The 12,436-nt window shown below is 39.5% G+C and overlaps 1 pseudogene; it reads left to right on the forward strand.

Moving 5' to 3' along the window:
- Positions 1–1,042: 1,042 nt before the first annotated feature.
- LOC113328853 lies at positions 1,043–6,272 on the forward strand (annotated as a pseudogene).
- The last annotated feature ends 6,164 nt before the right edge of the window (positions 6,273–12,436 follow it).

Here is a 12,436-nt window from a genome sequence, read left to right on the forward strand (position 1 = left end):
GATGAAACTTTAATCTACTGCCACGTGTCTATGATATATTTGGTATCTACAATTTGCCCCTTTTCTTGAGGGTTGTTGATGAACGATCCTTAAGAAAATATCTCCATGTCTTGACTGTACTTTTGCTTTGATAGTTGATGTTGTTGATGCTCTGTGTTTCGTCTTGACTAGGTCTGATGTCGCTATCGTGTCGCTGATGCTTGGAAATAGTGCAGATAATTTTGTCCCTGGATCATGTGTTGCCCTGGTGGTTGCTTTTTCCCTTCCTTGTCATGATGAGATATTTTTCCCTGAAATGTTCACTTAAGTACAGAGTTTTGCTGCCAATATTTACACCTAAGCACACATTAGTGTAACGATCTCATCCCAATACGTTATAAACAAAGATGATAACTAGATGAATGGAACTCGCCATCCATTCAATCTTTATGAAAATTTGTACTACAACATTATTATTTTTTTTTTTAAATGTCAGATTCAAGAGGTAAGAGTACTTAGCTCTGTTGCGAGTGTCCATGTGGATCTGTCTTAACTGGTGTGTCGCTTTGCTTATTTCTAGTTGTCAATGGTTGTGGGCTAGACCTGCATGTTGCCAAAAGGGTTGAGATTTAGGTCGGTACACTTACTTCTTATGGAGATGGCTACCCATTGGTGCTACTTGTATTGCTAGGAGCGTGGTAGACTTTGTTGAATTGTATTGTACTGGAGGCTTGGTTATGTTTCTGAAACAAGAAAACCAAACGATACTGCTCAGCGACTCAAATATGTATTAACTTAGTTTTAACTTGACCTGCAGGTGGCTTGATTTTTTCTTTGATTGATGGAGTTGTCTTTCGGTTTTGAGTTGGTTCTGCCCCAGCGAAAGATTCACGCTCTGCTGCTCTAGCTGCACTTCTTCACTTTGACTGCATTAGACACGGCTTTCATTCTGTTCTTCTGCTGCTGTTGATGGTGAAGGAAATGAGGTGAAGAATGTAACGCTAACGCTGGAGTATACATACTTTCCCCCATTCTTTGCGACATTCCGAGGTATCCTTGATCAATGTCGACTCAAGGATTGAATCTGCGAAGGTTTGTAGTTGCATCGTCCATAGCACATGCACGTAGTGATGGTGGTACGGAGTATCCTGTCGAAGGCCGTTTGGGGTATACTGGATGTACTACTCTAGGCTTACATACCTGCAAAACCATAGAACATTGAAACTGATCTGTTAACATTTGCAGGATGCATACACATGTGAGTTGGGTTAAGTTTCCTGCATCATTCTGTTACAGTTGTACAAGCCGAATGAGTTCAGTTCTCCTTCGTATGTACTAGCACCTTGTCCTGACTGGAGCCAATGGCGCCTGCATCTTTTGTTGTTCACGCGTATGCCAAATTAGTCCATATGGAAACAATTAATAATAATAAGCAATGATTTCTGTATAAAGGATATATTCTAGCAAAACTTCCCGACTGATAGCACTTTATGAGTGTAGAGGTAATGAGATAAGTATCGTTGAGAAACGTATAAGAAGTATGTGGAGTGGAAGTACACGAAGTAACAATGGTCACTAACGAATAGAAGTATGATAAAAATAAAAACTCCGCAGTAAGTACTCTTCGACAAGAAGCATGAAGCATAAGAAGTAAGAAGCATAAATTGTTGAAGAAGTACACTGCGCGTAAGAAGTATAAAGTGCCGAAATAAGAATTATCAATCCTTGGAGTAGTCTGACGCACTACCAATAATGAGCATGAAGTATTCTTAAATAAGAAGTATGAAGTATACCCAATATGAAGTACACGAAGTATAACCAATTAGAAGTATGAAGTATAAGAAAGAAATACCACTCTTTACCGTTTATAAGGAGTAATAAGAAGTATTGCCTCTTGTTGAATGGCTTGGGATCTCCTTTCTCATTGATACATGCTTTCTCGTAATTGTTGTGTGCAGCAGCAAAAATGGCTGGTGACTGACGGGTATTAACAGCTATGTCCAGCACTCAGCAGTAGCAGCATATGTACATGGCAGCTTTATGTCTTGTCTGTTGCGGATCGAACCATCGATTGGTGCTGAAGTCCATGTTCTGTAAGTGTGGGATGAGTGTTTGATCTCGTAAACTCATAAGGGGGTTTTACCTTGCGTTACGTGTGGACCTGTCACCCCGCTGGCTAAACCCTGGCCAGGGGATTACCAAGCGGTGGGGATCCGAAACTCTCGATAACGTGGCGTATGCAATATAAACAAACACCCGTTCCGCTGAGCTGCCAAAGGCGTGTCATGTTGGGTATCTCTTTCTTCTGGAAGCCTTCCCCCCGGTCATACACTCATAGACACTTACGGGGGAGTCCTGAGAGATTGCATGTAAGTGCTTTCCCCAGTATGATGTAACAATAAAGATTGTCAAGAGAGCACAAATGGTTGAGAAGAGCCTGATATTAGCTCCTTTTTGCAGCTGCTATAGCTCATTTTTGCATATGCCTGAAGAAAGCTTTTTGCCCCCTGCCATGTCAAGATGAAGAAGAAAAGAAAATGCCCTTAAAGATTAATGATAGAATCTAACACTTACCGTTTTTTCTACAGTTTGATTTCTTTGTGGCATTGAGGACTGCACCCTGTGGCATTAAGAACTGAAAGGCGGAACTCAAGAGGTAAGTGATGACATTAGTAGTAAGAGAAGTAGTAATAAAAATAACAACCAGAGGCACAGTTAGTGATGATAAAACGTGTCAATACTGGGGATATATAGGCCAAAGTCCTCCATGATGAGAGTGTAGTAAGGGGACAATTGTGTGCCAGGTTGTTCTCATCCATGTTCGCACCAAAAATGTTGATGCTCCTTCCTTAGTTATGATGCTCTGTCACTTTTGGGTGAAGTCTTTTATAATCCTTAAAATCAAAAAGAGAAGGAAATTAAAAATCATCCAATTTTGGCCCTTTTGCGAGTCCGTGTACGCGTGTAGCTTGATTCTCACTTCCCCTTGTTATTGTAAACTGGTGTTGCATAAGTATCACCTAATTTTGTTGGTAGCACTGCTACAAAAATACAATTTTTGTATCAGTATAGAGTGAATTGACAAGGAATGAAGAAACTTGAACGCTCAGAAATCAAACCAATGCTTGCTCCCGAGTTACTGAATTCTTTTGCAGTAAATGTTAGTGAAAATGGTTAAACATATAAAGCAGGAACAATCATTAGTTAAGAAATAATTTGTTAATAGTTCATTTCTGCCTCTGCACTTTCATGAAACAAAATGATGGAATGTATCAAAGATTAATGAGTTAGTCAAGGACTTTATCTGTATATGTGGTGTGAAATGTCATTTGGCAAACTCTCGACTTCTGCTTTCCAGAACGTTGTACGAGTAGTGATCATCCATTGATTCTGAGATGAGCCTACAAATCAATAATCCAACTAGAACACGAGTTGGATAGTTAGTCCCCTTGGTAAAAGATTAAAAACCAAAATAGGCATGTTAATAAGTGAACCCATAATTAAAACTTAAGGAATTAGGTAAAGCTTATCATTCACACAATCAACTACTGCTTATCTCATAGGTGACTCAGCTTCTTTTCTGTAGCCGCAGCGACAACGCGGAGCTTCTCTTGTGACTTTACTGCAGCCTTTGGGTACGCCAGAAAATGTATAAGAAGAGTGGATCATTTCACACATGAGCGGATAATTCATACGGAGCTTATCTTGTTAAATTATATCAAATGAAACGAATAAGGAAATGAAACTTATCAAATGAAACGAATAAGGAAACCATGTTAAAATGAGACATGGATTGAACAAATGAGACATGGATTGAACAAACCATGTTAAATTATATCAAATGAAACGAATAAGGAAATGAAACTTATCTTGTTGCGAGGAGGTTGTGATTACGCTGTGTGATATCCTACGGAGCTGGAGCTGCGAAATTGAATCTGGGGAGTTCATCCTGAGCTGCAGAATTTAACCACGGAGCTGAGCTTCGGAATTGAATCTGCGGAATTGAGCTTCGTAATTGAGTCTGCGTATTGAAGCTTTTGAATTGGGTCTTCGGGTTGAGGCTTCGGAATTGAGTTTGCGGATTAAAGCTTCCGAATTAGGTCTTCGGATTGAGGCTTCGGAACGGGAGTTTGGCAGAGGGCCTGAAGCTTCGAAGTTGAATTGAGCTGCGGAGCGGGATTTGATCATCGGAATTTGAGCTTCAGAATAGGAGTTGAGCATCGGAAACTGAGCAGCGGGACTGAAGCTTCGGGGAGGGACTTGAGCTGCGGATTTTGAGGCTTCAGAAATTTAGCTGCGGGAATGAAGCTTGCATCTGCATATCTGTGCCTGCGATTTCACAAATGTCAAAAGATTAACTAAAGTTTAACCACGCAGCTTATGTAACTTTATTTTCTTCGGCTGCGACTTGCAAGGTCCAAATTTCTCTGCGTTGCTGATGCTGCGTGGTTGGAGTGTCCGATCTCTTCTCCGTCGATGTAAAATCTTCACTGAAACATAAGAAGAGAGAATAGATCCCTCACTGGAATAGACTTGATTTAAATAAAATACAGGAGAAATAAATTCTTTAACATCTCTCCCTGTTTCTAGCGCCAAATTGTGGCTACTAAAAATCTAGTGCCACAAGTAAATCAGATTTAATGGTGAAAATGATAACAGTAGAATGATCAATGAAATGTAAGAAGAAAGAGGTGAGATATACTGAAATGTTGACACCGGATTTAACGTGGTTCGGCATACTGAGGCCTACGTCCACGGGTTAGTGATTTTATTAAGTGTGTAAGAAGAGACTCCATTAAAGAGGAGTTCTGCAAGTGAAAGAAGTCCAAACTCATGAAAAAGAGCCGATCCCCCTCTTCTACCCTAATCTCTTCCTTTATATCAGGAGAGAGGTACCAAGACATTTACCATATTACGCTTAGCTTAATAATTAAGTTAACATAGAAAGTTGTAGTGTATGTTGAGTAGAGTTGGAAGTTGATGAAACTTTAATCTACTGCCACGTGTCTATGATATATTTGGTATCTACAGGTTTAGTTTTTAATCCTATTGTAGGCAATTTACATGTAAATGAGAGCATGAAGTTATACCACTTTCTGATAATCTTTGGAGGCCTGCTTTTGGTAATGGCTCAAATCCTATATTTTCATTCTTTGAGGAACATCAACCTCATTTCTCTAGTACTTTGTATTGCTTACAGCATGTGTGCCACAGCTAGTTCTATCTACATTGGTAAGTGGAAAAAGTACCCTTAACTATTTTTTGTTATTAATAAAAATTATGATCCTACAGCATTCCAACGATCATCTAGTGATCTGCAAAACAAAAAAAACTTTTACGTGTAAATAGGAATTTCTTCAAACGCACCAACCAAGGACTACACCGTAAAGAGAAGCACTATCAACACAGTTTTTGGTGTTTTTAATGCTGTTGCCATGGTTGCTACCACATTTGGAAATGGAGTTATTCCTGAAATACAGGTTTAGTCTTGCTTGCTCTTGATATATTTTCTGGCTTAACTTGTGATCATGTTCTAAACAAATTGAATTTACAGGCAACGTTAGCTCCCCCAGTCAAGGGGAAAATGCTCAAGGGATTATCAGTTTGTTACTCGACGGTGATTGTTACGTTCTTTAGCTTCGCAATTTCAGTTACTGGGCATTCGGGAATAACGCTGGTGGAATTATCATTAGTAACTTCATGGATGAGAATGGCAGGTGTTTAGTTCCAAAATGGTACTTTTTGCTGACCAATGTCCTTATGCTTCAACAACTATCAGCAGTTAGTGTTGTAAGTACTTTAAATTTCAATAATTTTGGGATGGTTCTGATGCAATTCCATTTTCATTTATTCGGTGTTTAATATTAATGTATGTATATATGGTTTTTCTAAATGATAAGTCTTTTTAATTGTAGGTTTACTTGCAACCCACAAATGAGTTGTTAGAAAAAACATTCTCAGATCCTAAGAGTGCTGAATTCTCAGCTCGAAATGTGATCCCAAGACTTATTTCTCGATCATTGTCTGTTCTGTTAGTTGTGACAATTGCAGCAATGCTCCCATTCTTCGGAGATATTATTGCATTGATAGGAGGACTAGGGTTTACGCCACTCGACTTTGTATTGTCTTTCATTTTCTTCAATCATACGTTTAAACTATCAAAGCGTCGACCACTATTCTGGAACACTACAATTGCGGTTTTCTTTTCAATATTTGCCGTTATTGCAGCTGTTGCAGCAGTTCGACAGATAACCCTTGACGCCACAAACTATCGATTGTTTGCAAATGTATAATGGGTATTGGTAAAGATTGGATTGTCTATTTTATCTCTTTCTTAATGTGTAAGATTTGACAATTTTTTTTGTTCTTCTTTTCTTTTAGCGTCAACTGTCAACCGTTTAAATAAAATTTAATTTTTTTTCTTGTTGGATACAATGCAAAGTGATATTTGCAAAGGTTCTGCAATTAAGATTGTTCTGCTTCAATGTTCACACCTCTAGGGTTTATTGACAGGTTATCAGTTTTTTCTTATATTGGGGTTCAGGTCTTTTTGTTTTGTTGCCGCAGATGTCATTTAGAGGTTGCATTCTTCAGCAGTTGGATAGTGGAACAAAAAAATTAAGTCTACTACTTTGCATTCTTATCGATTCACTAGTTATCAAAATAAATTCATGCTTAACAGAAAGCTATTAGACATTTATTAATCATAAGGGAACTTGAGTAAATTTTATTAAATGAGGGAGGTACATGCATGACGAACCTATTGTAGATACAGAAAGCATTCTCGCCACGTGCAAGCCTACGGAGATAGGGTATCGGTGGTCAAGATTCGTCAGAGACTATAACTAAGATCGAGATGAATCATTTATTAGAGTGACTGACGGGTCAAATCGAATGTCTGTAAACGAAATAAAATCTTTAATGAAAATAGAGTTAACGAAGAAGCAAATACGAGAGGAGGAATTTTGCAGGAAATCAGTAACGAGGTAAACTCCACGAAGGCAAAGTTACAACCACGAAGAGGAGATGGCGAGACAAAGGAATATTGGAGCGAAGAATATAATCACCGAGATATAAACGCGAGGAAAGAAGAAACGAGACGAAGGAACAAATATCCAACGAAGATAAATTCTGGAGCAAAAAATAAAGACAGCTTTACACAGAAGGAACCCGGATTATCGACGAAATAGTAGTAGAAGTTGAAAGGAATATTGAGGAAGCGAAATAAAAATGGGGACACGTGAATTTTGTGAGTATAAGCCGTTCATAAATGAAAATAATTACCCCTTAACAGGGCTAGGGAGTCTCTAAAGAGGAGGCAAATTCAATATGAAACATGGGGACTAAGACCCAAGTCCACTAAGAGGTATCCATAAAATTGAAAGGATAAGAATGGAATTAATGAAAAATGAGAAGGTTGTATTAGAGAATGAATGATATTAGTGATAATTAAGGGTGTGTAGGACATGTGGAACTATGTAATAAAAGTAAGGACTTCTACGAAAACCTATAATAAAAAGAAGGACTTCTACCACTAATTCAACTCAATAAAGATGAGTCTCACTCTAAATCCTTGTCTATTCAAAGTTAGGGCTTGCAATTGAAATTTGATCAATCTCTCGATTCTTAATAACAATTGCGAATCTGAAACGAAAATGGATTCAGGGTTTGTGTCTCAGAAGTGGTGGAAGATTAAAATTCAGACTCAATGGGGTTTGAGTTCAAATCGAAGTTATGATGCTGTTGAAATCGATGGGGTTTAGGTCGATCTGGTTGTTAATGTTGGTAATTGAGAAGAAACAAAACTAGGGTTGATATGGTGATTGAGATTAATTTCAAGGGATCGAGAAGATGGGTTTGATTAGGACTGGTGCAAGTGGTGGTTTCTCCCAAGTGAAGAGATGGTGCTACTGGTTGATGCTGAGAGCATGAAATGAAAGAGATGATGAACTGCTACGGTCTAGAACTAATGGGCGTTGCAGCTGTTGGATTGCTGTAACTAGATGAAGCTGGGATGCTATGGCTAGGTTAAGGTGGTTATGAAGTTATACATGGGTTGTGACAGTATGTGAGATGGTGATTAGGGATGAATGTTAAGACTGAATTGTTACAGGGGAGCTACAAGTGGTGCAGTTTGCTGCTTCGTCGCAACTGAAATGGCTTTGGGGTGATGTTGTTGACGTGCAGCTGATGGCTAGAATAGGCTGTTTGTGATGGATGTTAGTTTGATACAGTGCACTGATAGAATAGAAGATTGAGATCTAAGTGATATGTTGCTGCTTGCCTGAGATTTAGGTTGGTTTTACAACCAAGCGCAGGAATTGAAGTCATTAGTGGTGTTAAAAGGGTGGATGCAGTAGTGAGTCTGTGATGGCATGATTGAGCTGTTGGGAAATAAGATGATTTGTCTTAGTGGGGTTGGTATGCTCTAGATGTATGTTAGGACAGATGAATATTGAGGCTGTTTTGTGGCAGAGATGTAGGGAATAGCTGAACTGAGGAGTGCAGTTGTTGGTGTATTAGCTCAATATTGAACCCGAAATGATGTTGCAATGGTGGTACTGACATTGCAGTTGAGAGTGTTGTTGCACCTGGTGAGTGGTGTTTGTAGCTGCAATGCAGGAAATAATAAATGCAGTTGTTGCTGAAGATTTGAATTAGAGATGAACAAAGTGAACTGTCGCTGATAGCAGAATGGTTAGGGTCCGGTGATTCTGAGTTGGAGTTGCTGCAAGGAATGATAAGGGATAAAACCCGAGTTGGTGTTATAGGGTTCAAAACAAGAACAAGATGGAGATTAAAAATAGGTTTGGGCTGGATTATTAGTTACAGCTGAGAATTGGTTGAGACGGAACTGGAAGTGTTGATGGTTTATGTGGGTGTTTTACAGCTAAAGATGATGATGGTTCGAGTTGGATTCTGTGATCAATGGAAGTAAAACTGGTGGTTATGTAGTCAGGTGATTTGAGAAGATGGTGGAGCACTGGCTGGTGGTAATGAAGTTGCCTTAGATGAATATTAGATGTACAGGTTGGTGGAGTTCATGGATGGGTTCCATAGATCAGATTCAACAGATGAAGAAAGAAAGGGAGTTGAACGAAGCTGAGCAGGGAAGTGCAGAAGTTTGGTTTGATTTGAAGTTGCAGCATGTGCTGAGAATGGTGGTGTTGAACTCATGGAGGTGCAGCTGAAGCTGGTGGTGCTGTATGCTGGCTCAAGAATGAATCTAGATGTATGTTTAAGGTACAAGGGACTGTGACTGACGGTGAATGCATGGAGAGCCTGAGATTTTATATGAGGGTGCAAGTGTTGATGAGTTACAGTGGTGAATTGTTTGAGAATTGAAGCTAAGTTGAAGCCAGGGAGAAGAAGAACTGTGGAAAGAAGAGAAGATTATACTGAGAATCAGATGATGGTTGGTCTGAGAAGAACAAGGAACAAGAAATGGTAGTCTGTGGAGAAATAGGTTGGCTCAGATACTGTGTTGTTGAACTGGAAGAGGTGGTTGTGCTGAATGGAGGAGTGGAGCTGTTAGTGGTAATCTTTTAATCGAGAAAGTAAGGAAGAGATTGCAGAATCTGCTGGGTAATCCGAGTTGAAGAATGAGGTATTGGTTGGTGTATGTATCCGCAATATGTTGGTATGCAGGGATAGATGGATCTAGAGTCGCACTTGGTACAACCTGGTTGGTGGACTATTTGGTGCTGTGTCGCTGTGACTAGCTAAGATGCAGAGAAGGAACTGTGGTTGCTGCGTATGAATAAATCGATGGAGCTGATACTGAATTGAGTTTGCAGTGATGCAGTGGTTGGTTGTGACTACTACTACAACTATGCCACCCACTGCTCATCACCTTGAAGTCGCAGCCGCTGCACTTGTTGGAATCCTGGGGTGAGAAGCCTATCTCAAGCCAACTTCAAAGCGTTCTTTAAGCAGGACTTCAACCAATTGACTGATAAGAATGGGCTGTAACTCGAGGCATTGCACCACTGATTAGCTAAACATTAACTTCAAACACGACAGAACCAGACCAATAAATGTCTTCTTGGGCCCTTTGTTCGAATAAGATTTAGTCTAGGGGCTGCCCATGGCACCCGGTCGACCGGTGAATAAGATTTAGGCTATGGGCTGCTCATGGCACCCGGTCGGCTGATGAATAAGATTTAGGCTACGAGATTCCCACGGCACCCGGTCGGCTGGTGCATAAGATTTAGGTTACGGGAAACCCATGGCACCCGGTTGGCCGATGAATAAGATTTAGGCTACAGGAGGCTCACAGCACCCCAGCCAACGATTATAAGAGGCTCCGACCAAAGATTACAAGAGGCTCAGGCCAACGACTATCAGTGGCTCCGGCCAATGAATAAGATTTAGGCGTGCTTAACCACAAAAGAAGGTGGGAGTAAGCGCGTTTAACCACAGCCCTAGCCCATCCTCTACAAAAAAATAAAAGAAATAAGAAAAAAAGAAGGAAGAAGGAGTAGGTGTGTTTAACCACACGCCCTAGTCCATCCTATGCAAGAAAAAAAAAGAGGGAGTAGGCGCGTTTAACCACACGCCCTTGCCCATCCTCTACAAAAAAGAAAAAATAAAGAGAAGAGAAGAAGAAGGAGGGAGTAGGCGTGTTTAACCACACACCCTAGCCCATCCTCTACAAAAAAAAGGAAAAAGAGGAGGGAGCAGGCGCGTTTAACCACACGCCCTATCCCATCCTCTACAAAAAAGAAAAAAGAGGAGGGAGGAGGCGCGTTTAACCACACGCCCTAATCCATCCTCTACAAAGAAAGGGGGGAGTAGGCGCGTTTAACCACGCGCCCTAGCCCATCCTCAACCAAAAAAGAATGGGGGAGTAGGCGCGTTTAACCACAAGCCCTAGCCCATCCTCTACAAAAAAGAAAAAAAAAAGAGAGAAGAAGGGGGAGTAGGCGCATTTAGCCAGACGCCCTAGCCCATCCCATCAGATCGACCACATATATAAAAAGAAGCGACGAGTTGATATGCTCACTAAGCATGATTTTAATCTGAAGAATCAAAGTTATCCTTTGCCAAGATTTAAGCCTTGATGGCATTGATGTGATTTTGAAGTTGTTTGTAAAGTGGTAAATAAGATGTCGTTCTCTCGAATTTGTGAAGGATTTTTTTAGATTCAAATTAAACTATATAACTCAAATAAATTGGTATCAAAATTATAAAAAGCACCGAGATTTGGGATTCCACCGTTGACCAATTAAGTGATTCAATCTAATCAATATTCATGCAATTCTTTTGTTTTAAAGTGATTCTAATTTATTGCCTCTAGTGGATTTCCGAAGTAACAATTGTAATCATCAAGCATGAAATATCAAAAGTCTTAGACTAAGCATGCTCCATCAAAACGAATCACAATCATTCAATAAAAATCGATTTTCCAATATTATTTTCTTGCAAATAATCATAAAATAAATTGCAATAATTAATTAAAATAGAAATATACCACTTTTCAAGTAACAATGGCTTCCTCCGTAGCCACGGCTAAGGGGTTTAGCTCCTCATATTAGAAATATGCTCAAAAGTTGTTTTTATTGAAGAGAAATAACAACACAGTGAATCTGCAACACTTTATGGTCGTTAGAAAAGTCATTGTTACAATTGACTACTGTTTATAAACGATAATCTGATCTGCTATTGAACAACGATATTTCTTTGCGACTGTTCTGTGCGTCTTATGTTCTTCTTCTTCTTCTCCGACAGCAGTAGCAGAACCCGATCCCTTGAACTTGATTTTTCTTGCTTTTTCTAAGGCTCTAAACTTCCTCATAGTGTACGTCCCCCTCCCTGGAACTCTACAATGCCTTTTATACACTTCATAAACCCAAAACTCCCGATTAAATTTCTTCTTTTCTTATCGTGGAAGTTACGGCAATAATTTTTCCCTTACTTGTTTCACGCTTTTCTGACCTTTCCAACTTATCCCAAACTCTTCCTTAAATAGAAACGTATCTTGGAAAGAAAATATTGCCTTTAATCTCCCTAAAATTCCAAAAATAATTCATCACAGACACATGTAAACTCATCCCTCTTTTTTGCTCTAATTCGATCACTAGCCAATTTGAGTTCAATCCAATGACTTTACCGGGTCTGTTTAGGCCTAACGAGTAAACCCAATCAATTTCAGCCCTTTAATCTCCATAAAAATCAATCCAAACTCCAACCCTAATTTTTTCCGTGAGAACCATGTTTTCCCGAAAATTTTCTGTTTTGAACTTTGAGAAGAAACTGACCTCTCCCTATCCAGTCTCGGTATTTGTTTAGTAGATGTCTGGAAATGGGTTACTCCATATCCAAAGTGAGAGTCCGAAAAGCAAATGTCCTCCCAGGTGCCTTTAACAACTTTTCGAGACAATTTCACCGCAAAAGTTTATTTCTCCAAAAACACCTACAAAGAGATAAAATACCAAAATAAGTACAAAAATGGATA

This window comes from Papaver somniferum, unplaced genomic scaffold (genome assembly GCF_003573695.1).
Source record: "Papaver somniferum cultivar HN1 unplaced genomic scaffold, ASM357369v1 unplaced-scaffold_114, whole genome shotgun sequence".
NCBI lineage: Eukaryota > Viridiplantae > Streptophyta > Magnoliopsida > Ranunculales > Papaveraceae > Papaver > Papaver somniferum.